General features: G+C 48.3%; 1 protein-coding gene across 1 annotated transcript in view; it reads left to right on the forward strand.

Moving 5' to 3' along the window:
• DLG2 (discs large MAGUK scaffold protein 2) overlaps positions 1–17,640 on the forward strand; it is a 469,593-nt gene that overhangs the window by 174,380 nt on the left and 277,573 nt on the right. The window lies entirely within an intron of this gene.

A 17,640-nucleotide genomic window follows, 5' to 3' on the forward strand; every position in this document is an offset into this window, starting at 1 on the left:
CAGTCGCTTTACCACGAGCGTATCATCACAGCTATGTCTGTGCCTGGGAAGATCTAGGCAATGGTGGATCCCACCTCTTAAACCACGCCGGAGTCTGCAGCTGAGATGTGGATTCCTCTCACGGCTATGCAAATAATTGGCCACGCATCTGCACACAGATGTAGCCCTCTCTAATCAGCAGATCCACGTGTGCGATTCCCGACATGGAAACAACACGTGGATTTTAGATCTGCGCTCTGTGGGCTGCAGCATGGAGTCCCATTGAATATAATGGGTGCAGACGGCCTCGAAATTTTGGGTGGCCTCGAAATTTTTTGCAGAATTGCAGTGAATTCCATGTGAAATTCTGCAGCAAAATTCCATCCTGCGAACCTAATCTAATCTGATGCGTGTCTAATCACAAGACTAGCTACGATGCTCAGCGTTTGGGTCAGCTGAACACCAACTGCGTTTTAGTGCAGCGTGCATATGGCCTCTGCTTCTCTGACTACACTGTCCAAAAAGCCATCATCTGGCTTCAATATGAGATGTGACATTGCTAAATTAAAGTGATTTCTTAAAATTGAACAAGTCTAACAATCAGCAGTTAAAAAATAATTATTTTTTTTTTAAAGTAGCAGTACAATTCATGACCAGCAGAGGGCGTGGTGCTGTCTTTGCCTATCCATCCACTCTGTGCATTGTATTTTATAGCTGTTTGAGTAAGTGATGTATCAATCTATTAGTTTTTATGGGACTGAGCCCTGATGCGCTCTGCGCTACTAAGTATCCTTGTCGGTAGGGTCAGTATTTTGGCCCCTCATAGCTTGCTAAGGGCCCATACTGTACACAAGAGATACAACTGTGACCGCTGTTAGTCTCTGATCTCACGAGTGTCTTGGCTTCCATTCATGCTGTATACTGAAGGATTCCGTTGGCTTTTATATTGGGTTTTCTCGAATTTCTGTCTGGTCCCTGCACTGTTCTTGCTGTACAGAGTATTACACCTGATGCAGATCATACAGTGTTACCTGCACATGTCATTGTCTACCTGACAGAATATACAGCAGGGGTGCACAGCCTTTTCTGGTCCGAGGGCCACATTACTATACTGTACCACTTCTGAGGGCCACAAGGGTATTCCCACCTGAGACATTAATAGTATATCCGAAGTACATGCCGTGATAAACTGAAGTAAATTCCACTTCCAGGATTCCCACCTCTTGGGAGAATGGGGGTCACCTTCCTCCTCAATCGGTATTCCAGACAGGAGGAAACAATGCATGCGGCTCTCTCCATTATACATGATTGATATCCTATAACTACAATGGAGAGAGCTGCATGCATACGGCGCCTCTAACTCATATACTCATTTCTGGAGCGCCAAACGGGTCAAGAGGATTTATTTTCCTAATACATAGGGTACCCAGACATGGCTACACAGTGCACCCTTAGTGCTTGTCCTAATATATAGGGGAACCAGATGTGGCTACACAGTGCACCCTTAGTGCTTCTCCTAATATATAGGGGAGCCAGACGTAGCTATACAGTGCTCCCTTAGTAATTGTCCTAATACATAGGGTACCCAGACGTGGCTACACAGTGCTCCCTTAGTGCTTCTCCTAAAATATAGGGGACCCAGACGTGGCTACACAGTGCTCCCTTAGTACTTGTCCTAATATATAGGCGACCCAGATGTGGCTACACAGTGCTCCCTTAGTGCTTGTCCTAATATATAGGGGAATCAGATGTGACTACACAGTGCTCCCTTAGTACTTGTCCTGATATATAGGGGACGCAGACATGGCTACACAGGGCACCCTTAGTGCTTGTCCTAATATATAGGGGACCCAGACATGGCTACACAGGGCACTCTTAGTACTTGTCCTGATATATAGGGGACGCAGACATGGCTACACAGGGCACCCTTAGTACTTGTCCTGATATATAGGGGACCCAGACATGGCTACACAGGGCACTCTTAGTGCTTGTCCTAATATATAGGGGACCCAGACATGGCTATGCAGTGCACCCTTAGTACTTGTCCTCTTATATAGGGAATCCAGACGTGGCTACACAGTGCACCCTTAGTACTTGTCCTAATATATAGGGGACCAGACATGGCCACACAGCGCACCCTTAGTACTTGTCCTAATATAAAGGGGATCCAAATGTGGCTACGCAGTGCACCCTTAGTACTTGCTCTCCACCATGATATGGACACTACATGTGAGCAGCCATGCATAGACACTTCTGTGTCCAAATTATTTTGAGCAACACAGAATGGCATTGTGGGTCGCATGTTGTGCACCCCTGATATACAGGATGGTCCAAAGGTGTGGCATCATCTCAGTAAATGGAAACCAGCCATACACTTTCTGAACCATATCTGTCTTGGTATTGTTTCTCCTTAAGGAGAGCACCTAGGAGGTGTGAGGAGACTTATAAGGCCATGCATTCTCCTAGGGAAAATATGCAAATGGGGAGATGGAACAATACCTCTGCAGCGCCACCTATTGGAAGGCTATATTTCTGCAAGTCAGTTTCAGATAGTTTAACAAGTCGTGCAACAATGACTGGGACTGGCAAAGCACCCACTAAGGTCTGTCAGTACAGGGTTATCTTTTCCTTCTGGAGAAGACTCTGGCTTTGACTTATATTCCCAGTCATTGTTAAAAGCTTGTTAAAAGGTCTGACATTGACTTGCAGGAATGCTGCCTTCCAATAGCTGGCGCTGTAGAGGTATTGTTCCATATTCTCATTTGCATATTTCCCAGAGGAGCATGGATGGCCTTACAAGTCTCCTCAAACCTTCTAGGTGCTCTCCTTAAGGAGAAACGATACCCTCCCGACCCACATCTATAGGCCTCCTATCCAGCTAGAAACGAACCGTACACTAATGATGGGCAATTAACCCGAAACTGTCTGATTGTACATGATTATCTTTTCCTTCTGGAGAAGACTCTGGCTTTGGCTTGTATTCCTGAAGTTGTATTGTAGTCATTGTTACAAGGCCTGTTTAAAAGTCTGACATTAGTTGCGGAATGCTGTGTTTTAATAGGTGGCGCTGTAGAGGCATTGTTCCATTTGCAAATATGGTTTAAGTATGTTGCAAATATGAGTGTCTCCAACATGTGTGTCAGTGGAACAGCTGTAATTCTGTTCCTTACATAATATAGACAAGGCTCTGTTTGCATATGTTATGTGTAATGTAATTATGCTGTCCAGGTACTGCAGCACATTATAACTTTTATCAATGTTTCACAAAACTGTACATATATGTTGGCGCTCATGCATCAATACACAGATGGTTTGAGTATTTAGGACTGCATTGGTCAGCCTCACAGTGGTCATTCTGTTTCCGCAAAATATACATACCCTGTTTCCCTGAAAATAAGACATAGCATGATTTTCCAGAATTTTTGAGGATGCAAAATGATTTTTCAGGCTTTTTGAGGATGCTTGAAATATAAGCCCTACTCCAAAATTAGGCCCTGCTAACAGGTAATTTAAAAAGTCAATTTAAATAGTGTCCAGGCAGCTATGCATGTAAAAAAAAATTTACTTTTTTGAACAAAAATTAATATAAGACACTGTCTTATTTTCAGGGAAACACGGTAGGTCCCTGTTAGAGATAAGCGAACGTGCTCGAATAGAGCAATTACTCGCTCGAGCATCACTTTTTTCGAGTAACTGCCTAATCGGGTGAAGAGATTCGGGGGCGCTGGGGGTGAGCAGGGAGGTTGCGGGGAAAGTGGGGGGGGGGAGAGAGAGGGAGAGCTCTCCCCATACTACCCTCCGCTCCACCCCGCCGCCCCCCCAATTTTTTTCGGCAGAGTTACTCGAAAAAAGCGATGCTCGATCGAGGAATTGTCCTAAACGAGCACGTTCGCTCATCTCTAGTCCCTGTATTACGTTCTGCAGATACTACACCGCATGACATCTTTAACAATACATATTGGGATGCACATCGATGCGTAATTGGTTCAAGTATTTAGGATAATGTGTGACACTTGTATTTCTGTCCCTGACAAAATACAAATAAGTCCTTCTATGCACAAGTTCATTATGCTTTGCAAATGCTGCGTCACATTACAACCTTAGCAATATACCATACAGCGGGATGTGGGTCAATACAAAAGTCTGTCAAGTATTTTGGAAAGTATGCATGTCAATGTATCGGGTCTCTTTATATTCCTATCCGAATATATATATAAGCCCCTGTATGCTTAAGGGTGCGTTCACACGAGCGTAGGCGTATTTACGTTCGCACGAGCGCAACGTATAATCGCCGGAGAGAACGTTTTTCGCCGATCACGACCAGAGCTAGAAAGCGTATTTTCGTTTGTTCCTACTTTGCAAACTATCTGTTCAGCCATCGAATATGCGTTGGCGCGTATTTCGGTCGCATATGTTCCGTTTTTTTTCGGGTTGCCGTTTTTACGCGCCGTAAAATCGCCCATGTGAACGAATACATTCGAAACCATTGCCTCAGATGGTCACGTATATACGTTTGGTCGCAAAAACGCGCCGTTTATGCGCTCGTGTGAACGCACCCTAAGGGTGCATTCAGACGAACGTATATCGGCTCGGTTTTCACGCTGAGCCGATATACGTCCTCCTCATCTACAGGGGGGGAGGCCTGGAAGAGCCAGAAGCAGGAACTGAGGCTCCCGCCCCCTCTCTGCCCCCTCTCCGCCCCTCTGCACTATTTTCAATGAGAGGAGGCGGGACGGGGCGGGGCTACGGTCTGTGAATTAGCCCCGCTCCCGCCCCGCCTCTCTTCATTGCAAATAGTGCAGAGGGGTGGAGAGGAGGCAGGGAGGGGGCGGGAGCTCAGTTCCTGCTCCTGGGCTTTTCCAGCCTCCCCCCCTGTACATGAGGACAACGTATATCGGCTCGGCATGAAAACCGAGCCGATATACATTCGTCTGAATGCAGCCTCAGGTCTACGGATGCTGCACCACGTTACGACTTTAGCTAAATATATTGGGGCACATAGCAATACAAAAAAGACTCAAGTATTTTGGAAAGTTTGTGTGTCAGTGTCATAATTCTGTTCCTGACAGACAAAGCTCTGTAAGTATGTATAAGGTTATGTTCTGCACATACTGCGCCACATTACAACTTTAACAAGTTAGCACAATACTGTCATACACAACAGGATGACCCCTTTATAATATTTGGTGACAGTGTCATTTTAACCCACTGTATCCCTGATGTGGCTACAGTATGATGCGTCTTCCTGTACATGTGGACATTGTATAGGTGGTTAATGAGCTGAGATGGCGGATATAATTACATATTTCCCTCTGGGATATCCAGGGGGCGCTATACATTTCCTCCTTGCTTACTTTACACATTCTATTTTCATTTGCTTTCATTAATTTTTGATTCGCTGGTTATTGTAACTTGTTTAATTGATGAGTTAATTTCTCCAAGCTACTTCTATAATTATCATCCCCCTAACATGCATATCGCTGTACACGGCTGTAAGACAAGAGGGGTGGATATGCTCACCAGTCCTGCCTACTTATTGCATGGTCGGATATGGCAGTCAGAATAGATCTCATTGATTTTAGTGGCCTACTGTCTTGTCAAATAAATAAGTCAGTGAGTACCTGTAGTAGCCGTGTACGAGCCTTCAGACAGATGGGGAAGGAGAGGAGTCCCCAAGTATAAAGCCTCATTCTAAAGGCTCTTTCACACAAGCGTTTTTACGGTCGGCCGACATGCGCTACAATCTGATGCATTAAATTCCAATGCATTGGATCACATGGATGTATTCGCGCAGCGTAAAAACGCCTGGCCAGGCCAATATAGCGCCGGGCGCTTGCACGGCGGGCTGAAAAGATAGTCCTGGAACTATTTTTCCGACCGGAATATATTGCGCGCGGCTTGGGCTCCTATGGGAGCCACTGACAGCGGCCGGAGAAGGGAGGTGGGAGGGAGTTTAGCAGCATGACTGCTAAACTCCCTCTTCTCTCCTCCCCTCCGGCTGTTTGCAATGGGAGGGGGTGGGGCAGAGCTAAGCTCCACCCTCCCATTGCTTGCTGAGGACATGGGGAGGGGGCAGGTGCTTGGCTCCACCCCATCCCGCTCACTCCCATTGCAAACAGCCAGAGGGAAGGAGAGAGGAGGTGAGCCGGCGAGGGGTAGTGAAGGGGAGGCAACAGCATTGCGGTCTCGGTGTATATACTGTATGCGCCAGAGCCTGTGCCGTCTGAACGGTTGCGCAAACGTTAGATTTGTGCGCCCATTCACGGGTTTTTACGGCGCCAGCGCGCAATGTGAAAGATGGCTCAGGCTGGCGATAAAAACACACAATATGCATGAATATGAACCCCATTCTTTGTGGCATGTCCTATCTTTGGGCGTTGCCTCAGAAAGCATCGCATGGCCCATTACTTTAAATGCGGTCAGGAAAGCATCACACGGCGCGCGAGGTACAAACAAGTGCAATGCAAGGTTTCCCATTGAAAACAATGGGAAACACTTTGTGATCCTTCGCAGCTTTTAGTACTAAAGTGATGCATTTTTAACACAAACACCTCACAGCCGCAGGGGAATCACACATTGGTGAGTGCGATATCAGGCCGAGGTTCACAGCCCGATATTGCACTCACCCGTGTGAAATTAGCCTAAGGCCGGCTGCACACAGTAAAGCCAGGTTCAGCATGCGGGTTCCCGCAGCCGAATCCTGCTGTGACCCCCATCGGTGACCCCGCGTACCTGCTATTTCTGTACTGTACTTGCCGTTGGTCATGTACAGTATAGATTTTTTTTCTAAATAATTGCGGGTACAATTGCGGATGGGCTGCGGGTTGGACCACCTCCATTGACTTCGATGGAAGCCGTCTGTGCAAAGTTCACAGCAAAATAGTGCATGCTGCGATTTTTATTTATTTTTTCCTCTGCTCACAGAATAAACAATTTATTTCCATGATCCACAAACAAAAATAAAAATCAGCTTATACCCATGTCCGGAGTTTTTCCCACCATTGTACACTCACACATACTCAACATATAACACAATATACCTAAAAGAATATAAAGCTATGGAAACTAAAGCTACAGGTTCTGAGTTACATCCTGTATTATACTCCAGAGCTGTACTCACTATTCTGCTGCTGGAGTCACTGTATACATACATTACTTATCCTGTACTGATCCTGAGTTACATCCTGTATTATACTCCAGAGCTGCACTCACTATTCTGCTGGTGGAGTCACTGTGTACATACATTACTTATCCTGTACTGATCCTGAGTTACATCCTGTATTATACTTCAGAGCTGTACTCACTATTCTGCTGCTGGAGTCACTGTGTACATACATTACTTATCCTGTACTTCTCCTGAGTTACATCCTGTATTATACTCCAGAGCTCCACTCACTATTCTCCTGGTGGAGTCACTGTGTACATATATTACTTATCCTGTACTGATCCTAAGTTACATCCTGTATTATACTCCAGAGCTGTACTCACTATTCTGCTGCTGGAGTCACTGTGTACATACATTACTTATCCTGTACTGATCCTGAGTTACATCCTCTATTATACTTCAGAGCTGTACTCACTATTCTGCTGCTGGAGTCACTGTGTACATACATTACTTATCCTGTACTTCTCCTGAGTTACATCCTGTATTATACTCCAGAGCTGCACTCACTATTCTCCTGGTGGAGTCACTGTGTACATATATTACTTATCCTGTACTGATCCTAAGTTACATCCTGTATTATACTCCAGAGCTGCACTCACTATTCTGCTGGTGGAGTCACTGAGTACATACATTACTTATCCTGTACTGATCCTGAGTTACATCCTGTATTATACTCAAGAGCTGTACTCACTATTCTGCTGGTGGAGTCACTGTGTACATATATTACTTATCCTGTACTGATCCTAAGTTATATCCTGTATTATACTCCAGAGCTGTACTCACTATTCTGTTGGTGGAGTCACTGTGTGCATATACTGCTTATCCTGTACTAATCCTGAGTTACATCCTGTATTATACTCCAGAGCTGTACTCACTATTCTGCTGGTGGGGTCACTGTGTACATACATTACTTATCCTGTACTGATCCTGAGTTACATCCTGTATTATACTCCAGAGCTGCACTCACTATTCTGCTGGTGAAGTCACTGTGCACATACATTACTTATCCTGTACTGATGCTGACTACATCCTGTATAATACTCCAGAGCTGCACTCACTATTCTGCTGGTGGAGTCACTGTGTACATACATTACTTATCCTGTACTGATCCTGAGTTCTATCCTGTATTATACTCCAGAGCTGCACTCACTATTCTGCTGGTGAAGTCGCTGTGTACATACATTACTTATTCTGTAGTGATCCTGAGTTCTATCCTGTATTATACTCCAGAGCTGCACTCACTATTCTGCTGGTGGAGTCACTGTGTACATACATTACTTATCCTGTACTGATCCTGAGTTACATCCTGTATTATACTCCAGAGCTGTACTCACTATTCTGCTGCTGGAGTCACTGTGTACATACATTACTTATCCTGTACTGCTCCTGAGTTACATCCTGTATTATACTTCAGAGCTGCACTCACTATTCTGCTGGTGGAGTCACTGTGTAATACATTACTTATCCTGTCCTGATCCTGAGTTACATCCTATATTATACTCCAGAGCTGCACTCACTATTCTGCTGGTGGAGTCACTGTGTGCATACATTACGTATCCTGTACTGATCCTGAGTTACATCCTGTAGATCTTTTATTATAAAAGTAAAAAACACAACAAAGACAAACTGTAACAATAAGAATAACCATATAAAGCAATATAAGGCCCTTCCCCCACAGTCCGTGATCCATAAACAAAGTAAATGTCCATATCCGGGTTTCCTCCCCGCCGTACACACCCACACACATACACACTCTACATATAACACAATATACAAGTATATACCTAAAATATAAAACTAAGGAAACTATAACTACATAAACCCTGTAAACTATAACTCCAGGTCCAGCCGTGCCGCACTGTACCCACACAGAACAAAACTTAAGCAATAACATAAACAGCATAAATAACTGAAATAGCAACATAAATAAGCAAATTCAAACAGAAAGACTGAGCCAACTGGCATAAAACTAACTAAAAAAAAATTTTTTTTTTTTTTTTTTGGGTCCCCAGTGCAGCTTGGGGGCCAAGCCTGCTCCATCAGTCCGTGCCCAGAGTTCTTAGTTCAGGACGTGCCAAGCCACACCAGGGTTTTTTTGTTTTTTTTTTATAAATACCACACAGTGCCCGCCGCAGCCTGGGGGCCATGCCCGCTCCACCAGTCCGTGCCCAGAGTTCAATGTTCGAGACGTGCCAGGCTACGGCTCAAGGCGTGAATCCCACTCCCCCCAACTCCCCCACCCAACCTACCTACCACCCAAAACGTGAATATATACAATATACAATATATACAAAACCATAATACACTCCAATATCAACATACATAATATATACTATATACATAACCCGAAAGCCTAAGGTCGGCTCACCTGCAGCCCTACTTCATTTCATTTTGCCCAAATCAAAACAAAAAGCTTCATGGTGCACTCACAGCCCGCCACCGGGATTGGAGGTGATAAGCCGGGCACAGACATCACAATGTACTATCCCTTGAATATTAAAAAAGGTATCCCTATTCTCTCCCTAATTTGCCCTAGACTGTCCTTAGTCTGCCCCTCAGTCTGACCCTTCATGGAAACCTGTCCCTGCCCTATCCCTCCTCTCTCCCTATCCTGTCCCTTCTCTCTCCCTACTCTTCCCCTAGAAAATTAAGAAAACACTGTCCCTAACGAAATACAAGCCCTCTCCATAGGAGAGAAGCCTTAGATGTGCCCAGCCTCTCATACTCCAAAGAACGCACCTTCACCAGGTCACCCAGGATGTTCCTACAGACCGTATCCACGGGGAGGACTTTCAGCTCCGTCGAGATTAAACACCGTGCACTCCAGATGTGGAACCTGACCACTAGGCTAACTAGGAATAAAGTGCAGCGGTCCCTGCCACCAAGACCTCTGAAGGCTCCATAAGCCCACTCCGCATAGGAGAGGTGTGCCAGCTGACGCCAGCCTATGGAGACCCCTACCCGTTGGTATACCTCTGTATTAAAGGGGCACTGAAGCAGGAAATGCTCCATGCTTTCCAGCACATCGCTGCACTCCTGACGGGGGCAACCCCTGTCAATCAGAGGCCTGCTCTTCAAGTTACCCCTTACATACAGTCTCCCGTGAAAGCAGCGCCAAGCCAAGTCCCAAAACTTCACGGGGACCCGGGTTGAATTCAGTAAACGTAACCCTCCCTCCAGGTCCCGACTTGGGCAGTCCTTGAGTGCCAGGGGCTTCTGGAAACGGGTCAACAGGACTCTTTCGTCGAGGAGCCTCCTCGTCAGAGTCCTGATCTCCCACATCCCCAGACCCCACCGGCGTATCACCTTCAGAACCAAGGTAGCGTAAGCCGGGAGATATCCATGCTGCGTGCGAAGGTCCTTCACTCGCCCTCCTGTCTCCCATTCCTGGAAGAAGGGCCGAAACCATCCCCGGCAGGAGTAGACCCACAGAGGAGCCCTTTCTTGCCAGAGGTTGCCTATGTTGATCTTAAAAAAGGTGTCTACAAGAAACACCACGGGGTTGACCATAGATAACCCCCCTAGTCTCCTCGTGCGGTATGTAACATCTCTCCTGATCAGGTTCAACCTATTCCCCCACAACATTAGGAAGAACAGGTTGTAGACCCGGGTCCAGAGAGGTTCTGGCAAAATGCATACGCTGCCCAGGTAGATGAATAAAGGGAGCAGGTATGTTTTGATCAGGCTAACTCTTTCCCGAAGGGTCAAAGACCAACCCTTCCACTGGTTTACCTTCTGAGTGGCACCATCCAGCCTGTCTACCCAATTTTGCATGGGGTAATCCCCCTGGCCAAATTTGATGCCAAGAACTTTTGCTGAAGTCTGGGGCACCGGAAGAGTGTCCGGGAGATCAAACACAGGATCCCCCCTTCCTAACCAGAGACTTTTGCACTTATCCCAGTTGACTCTGGACCCGGATGCCTCTGAGTAGGCATCCACCTCCGACACCACAAACTCCGCCTCCTCCCTTGAGGATACGAAGAGCGTGACATCATCGGCGTATGCCACTGCCCTCAGGGTAGCCTCCGGCACCGCCCGGTCCATCCCGACCCCTGCTATAGGTCCACGATCAACCCTCCTAAGAAAGGGATCTATCGCAAACACATACAACAGGGGACTTAGAGGACAGCCCTGACGGACACCGGAACCCACCTCAAAAGGGCGGCCAAGCCAACCGTTCACCAGCGGGAAAGTCTCAGCCCCTGCATACAATGTTCGCAGCCAATCAACAAACCCCATTGGCAGGCCATATCTCAGAAGGACTGACCAGAGGTACTCGTGATTAACCCGATCAAACGCTTTGGCCTGATCCAAGGACAGCAAGTACCCCTCCCAGTGACCAGCCCTACCCTGCTCCACTGCCTCCCGGACACCAAGAACAGCGCTAAAGGTGCTACGGCCTGGAACAGAGCAATGCTGGGCCCCCGAGAGGAGCTGGGGTGCAAACTTGACCAACCGATTAAACAGCACTTTTGCCAGAACCTTCCTGTCCGTATTGAGAAGTGCTATGGGACGCCAGTTCTCAATACGGCTCGAGTCTTTACCCTTTGACAGAAGGATCAAAGCTGACCTCCTCATTGACTTTGGCAGAGTGCCCGAGGAAAGACACTCATTTAATACCTCCGTCAAGAGGGGACTCAAGAGGTCCTTGAAGGTCTTATAATACTCGGATGTTAGTCCATCCGGTCCTGGCGATTTTTTGAGCCGGAGCCCATCAATCGCCAGTTTAACTTCCTCTATTCTGATCTCTCCTGTCAAAACATCAAGAGAGGTGTCTACCCCCGGCTCAGGGACAGTTTCAGCCAGGAAAGCCGACATCACTTCCGAATCTAGATCCCTCTTTCCCAAGAGTTGCGAGTAGTAGGATCTGACGACCTCCAGAATCCCTGATCTGGATCGATTCAGGGATCCTGTACTATCGATCAGTCCAGTGACCACTTTACTATTCACTGACATCCTACAGTTTCTGTAAGGGTCGGGCGAGCGGTACTTCCCGAAATCCCTCTCAAAAACCAAGGATGCGTGTCTATCGTACTGGCACTTTTTGAGCAAAGATTTCACTCTGGAGATCTCCTCGCGGCTACCTCCAGTCGAAACGAGATGTTCGAGTTTCCTCCTCAGGCCGTTGTACAGGCGGTACCTGTCCAGGCATCTGAGGTTGGAGAGCTCTCGGAAGAACCTTGCCGCCCTCTTCTTGAACATCTCCCACCACTCTGACTTACTGCTACAGAGATCCAGTAATGGTACCTGGCTCTGCAGAAAATCCTCAAAGGACTGTCTTAGCTCTGCTTCCTCCAGGAGTGATGAATTCAGTCTCCAAAAACCTCTGCCCATCCGGGGGGTCTCTGCAACATTCAGAGAAAACAATATTAGACAGTGATCGGAGAATTCCACCTCAACAACGGACACTGGTGAAGAGATGGCTTCCTCCTTCAAATAAAACCTGTCTATTCTAGACCTGCTCTGACCTCTATAATAGGTGAACCCCTCGTGGCCTGGGGTGTGCCGGATGTGGACATCCACCAGGCGAGCCTCGCTAGCTATACTATTAAGTGCGACGCTGTCAAAAGTCAACCGCCTGTCTCCAGAGCCTCCCCTATCGCGGGCTCTTGTGACTGCATTAAAGTCACCTCCAAAGACAACTTGGCGGCTGGTAAAAAGGTAGGGCTTGATCCTCATAAAGAGACTCTTCCTGTCCTTTTTTGACTGGGGACCATAGATGTTGACAAGTCTTAATTCTTGTCCCTTCATGAGGACATCTAAGATCAGGCACCTTCCCATTTCTAATTCAATAACTCGTCGGCATTCAACCGCTGCGGTAAAAAGTACCGCCACTCCGCTATACGGCTCGGCCGCAAGAGACCAGTAGGAAGGGCCTGACCTCCACTCCCTTTTTGCCTTATGTATGGCTGCCAAATCAGACAGCCTGGTCTCCTGCAAAAATAAAATGTCGGCTTCAACGCGGCCGAGAAAATCAAAGGCCGCAAATCTAGCCGTATCAGACTTAATGCTGGCAACGTTAATTGATGCCAGAGTCAGCGGAGTGGGTGCCGCCATCATGAGTGATTAAATTAGACGGCTTTCTTCCTCACACCCGCTTCCTCGGGGTCAGAGGAAAGCCCCTTGCTTCTTTTTTTGGACACAGATGTGTCCATAGCAGGGGATCCCCTGACCCCGTCGTCCTTGTTTCCAGGTTCCAGAGTAGCCTCCACCCCGGAAGGAACTATGCCCTCACGAGGTGGAGACTCAGCGCCCCCTGTTGACCCTTTCTTTGCCCTAGGAACCTTGCCCTCCGCCTCCCCCTCAGAAGAGGAGGAAGAGATGTCTCGGAGGGCTCGGAACCTATTGGAGAGTCCAACTGGAGGTGAGCAGGCTTTTCCTTCCAGTACTTGGCCCGGGGTGGGAGAAGATCTTGAATCCCCCCTTCGTTTCCTCCTCGTGGCACCTAGCTTACGCCGTTTCTCTAGCCACCTCTTGCCTTCCTCATCCACACTTTCGCAGTGAGAGGAATCTGCAGAGTTGGTCTCCTCCCTCTGGATCCTCCTGTCCTCCTCATCTAAATCGCTGTCCCTCAAAGCCTCAGCCGCGAGATTTGCTTCTGGAACAGGGGCCACCATCGACCCACCTGCTGTGGGTGCTCCTGTCAGCTCCCTGCTCCGTCTGCGTTTCTCCTGACGCCTCTGCTCCGCAGGCGTCTTTTGCCGGTTCTTCCCTGGCTCCTGAGCTCCTCCACCTCTGCTGGTCCCCTCACCCCCGGAGGCCACATCATGACCCCCATCCGTAGGTGCTGAGACCGCATTGGCAAAGGAGCGCGGACAGCGACTAAATGGGTGACCGAGGTCACCACACAGGTTACACCTAATCTCCGCACAGGAGGCGGCTAGATGACCCAGACCCCCACACAGGGCGCACTTCAAGGTCTTACAAGCGGCGCTCAAGTGTGAAGGGTCGCCGCACCTGTGGCAGAGCTTCGGCTGCCCCTGGTAAAAGGCCAAGATACGATCCCTGCCGAGGAAGGCTGCAGAAGGTATGTGTGCCACTGAGTTACCTGAACGTTTCAGCTGGACCATGAACGTCCAGGCCCCAGACCATATGCCGTGCTCATCCCTGTTCTTTTTTGGCATCTCCGTCACCTCTCCGTACCTACTGAGCCACGTCATGATGTCAAAGCAAGAAAGTGACTCGTTACGAGTCAAAACGGTCACCCTCTTGATACCGTTCTGGCGAGACACCACCTGGATGGCAAAGTCTCGCCAGCCGGGCTCGTTTTTCACCAGCTCGTAATTCCCCCAGAAGATTTCTAAGCCCTCTGGGCGAACGAAGCTGATGTCAAACTCAGACGTGCCGTAAGGATGGATCAGGGCAAAGATGTCAACTGCCCTGAAGCCCATCTTCAGCAGAAGCTCCACTACCCTTGCCCTCGGGGGGCATGTATCATTGCCTCTCCAACGAAGACGGACCACATTCCTACGACCTGCGTCCTGCCCGGGTGTCGGTAGGGACCATACGGTCTCCCCCCTTTGCTCTCGGAAGGCACCCAAGCCATGTCTCTCTTTCCAGAGAGATAGATCCACCTCTCTTCCTCCAACTGTGATTGTACTCTCCCCCTTCCGTAAAGCCTCCAGGAGACGCTGTTGCAAAGCGCCCTCCCTAGAGCCTGGAGACAAGGAGGACCCCTCCCCTCCAGCGGCGACACTGGCATAACTCCTGCCAGTTGTTGTCGCCGCTGGAGGGGCGACTGGAACCTGTGACCCCCCTGGCCTATCCACCTTATCCCCTGGGCCTCCAGATCCCCGGCTGCCAGGGGGGCCCGAGGTGCCCGAAGGCCCAGAACCTGCAGAGAATTGTTTACTCTCGGCGTTGTCCCTCACATCCACCACACGCTCTCGCACATCCATACCCGGATCTACCACTTTTATCCTTGGATCATGTGGTCCATGGGTCCTGGCCTCTCCGGAGGTAGATGGTAAAGCCTCCGGACTTTTGCTTGTGTTTTTACTTTTTCCTTTTTTCTTTTTTGCCTCCGCATCACTGGAGGCGCGGGATCCGGCCTGACTTACTCCCAGATTATGGGAGACCCCTGATTTTAGGTCCGCAGCCCCCTCCGCATCACAGGCACAGGCAACACTTGCTGTGTTAGTGGCACCGCTGCCACCCTCCTTGCTGTTACCGCGACCTGCATCTGTACTGGCCTTTACTGCGCCTTTCTTACTGACCTCCTTGCTCCTGTTACCAACTAACACAGGGACAGTGGGTCTGACCAGCTGGGCCCTTTTCTCCCCAACTCCCTGCTCCAGGCCCACCACAGAGTCCGAGCCAGGGGGGTTTTTGGGGTCAGAACTCTGATCCGACTTTGCAGCCAGATCAGTCCTCACGGGAACTTTGACAAACACAAGCTTTTCCTGCAGCTTAACAGGTTTCTTTTTCTTTTTCTTTATCTCTACATCCTCCTCTGGCATCTCATTGCCAAACATGAAGCCCCCAATATGCAGAGAGGCTTCTGGCTGTGGGGTCTTCTGCACTTGTAGCCTTCCTGCGTTTCCCTCCACCTCTGATTCCCCTGAGGTAGATGGCAGTCCAATTTCCTCAGGCAACAGCTCTCTGGAACTTGTAGTGCCACTGGGTGTTGGTACTAGCTCTTGTGAACACACGGGCTGCTCCTCCAGGGTCTCCTGCACATCCTCAAACAATTCCTCATCTGAGGCTTCATCATTGCTTGACTCGCTTTGCTCCTGGCCACTGCACCTTGCCGCCATCTTTGCAAACCGGTCATCATTTATTATTTTTTCCTTAAAGGGACCGCTCTCCTCCAGTATTTTCTCCCTCACCGCTTCCCACATTCTAATGCAGTCCTTGCATTTCTTTATTGCCCTTCTGGCTTCTGCCTTTCTGTCCTTAGAAGCATTTTGCTCCATGACCAGCTTGGCATCGCGCACCTTCCCTTTTTGCATGACCAACATTTTTCCAGCAAAGTTATAGTCATTAATACTCTTAGCCAGCCTGGAGGCCAGCTCAATCACTGATTCCTCCTTCTTTCTTTCGCTCCACTTACCCATACTTGCCAGGGTCTGCGGCTCACCGGCTCTCCTGCGGGTCTGGCTGCGGGTCACAATCTCACTCCCTGCGCTATCAGAAGCCGCCGTGCTGACAAATGGTGCCACGCTGCTGCAGCCACGACCAGGTCCAAGTCTCTTCTTACCTCCAGCAGAAGCTCCTGTTTTCCTGCGTGCTGCTGGCTTCTCCGGCACCAGTGGCAAACTTTCTTTCGGCATTGCTGATGCCAGCAATGCCTTCACTTCCCTCCCTCCCCCCGAGTGGCCCCGGGGAGAGGAGGTGCGGGACTCCATATCCAACAGAGCCCAGAAAAGTGCACCTTCTCTGGGATCCAAATTCAGCAAAACCTCCTTCTCTGACCACACCCTGGAAGTTGCAGAGCTTCACCAGCACACACCCAACTCCAGAAGCTGCACTCACTATTCTGCTGGTGGAGTCACTGAGTACATACATTACTTATCCTGTACTGATCCTGAGTTACATCCTGTATTATACTCAAGAGCTGTACTCACTATTCTGCTGGTGGAGTCACTGTGTACATATATTACTTATCCTGTACTGATCCTAAGTTATATCCTGTATTATACTCCAGAGCTGTACTCACTATTCTGTTGGTGGAGTCACTGTGTGCATATACTGCTTATCCTGTACTAATCCTGAGTTACATCCTGTATTATACTCCAGAGCTGTACTCACTATTCTGCTGGTGGGGTCACTGTGTACATACATTACTTATCCTGTACTGATCCTGAGTTACATCCTGTATTATACTCCAGAGCTGCACTCACTATTCTGCTGGTGAAGTCACTGTGCACATACATTACTTATCCTGTACTGATGCTGACTACATCCTGTATAATACTCCAGAGCTGCACTCACTATTCTGCTGGTGGAGTCACTGTGTACATACATTACTTATCCTGTACTGATCCTGAGTTCTATCCTGTATTATACTCCAGAGCTGCACTCACTATTCTGCTGGTGAAGTCGCTGTGTACATACATTACTTATTCTGTAGTGATCCTGAGTTCTATCCTGTATTATACTCCAGAGCTGCACTCACTATTCTGCTGGTGGAGTCACTGTGTACATACATTACTTATCCTGTACTGATCCTGAGTTACATCCTGTATTATACTCCAGAGCTGTACTCACTATTCTGCTGCTGGAGTCACTGTGTACATACATTACTTATCCTGTACTGCTCCTGAGTTACATCCTGTATTATACTTCAGAGCTGCACTCACTATTCTGCTGGTGGAGTCACTGTGTAATACATTACTTATCCTGTCCTGATCCTGAGTTACATCCTATATTATACTCCAGAGCTGCACTCACTATTCTGCTGGTGGAGTCACTGTGTGCATACATTACGTATCCTGTACTGATCCTGAGTTACATCCTGTATTATACTCCAGAGCTGCACTCACTATTCTGCTGGT

This window comes from Eleutherodactylus coqui, chromosome 1 (assembly GCF_035609145.1).
Source record: "Eleutherodactylus coqui strain aEleCoq1 chromosome 1, aEleCoq1.hap1, whole genome shotgun sequence".
Lineage (NCBI taxonomy): Eukaryota > Metazoa > Chordata > Amphibia > Anura > Eleutherodactylidae > Eleutherodactylus > Eleutherodactylus coqui.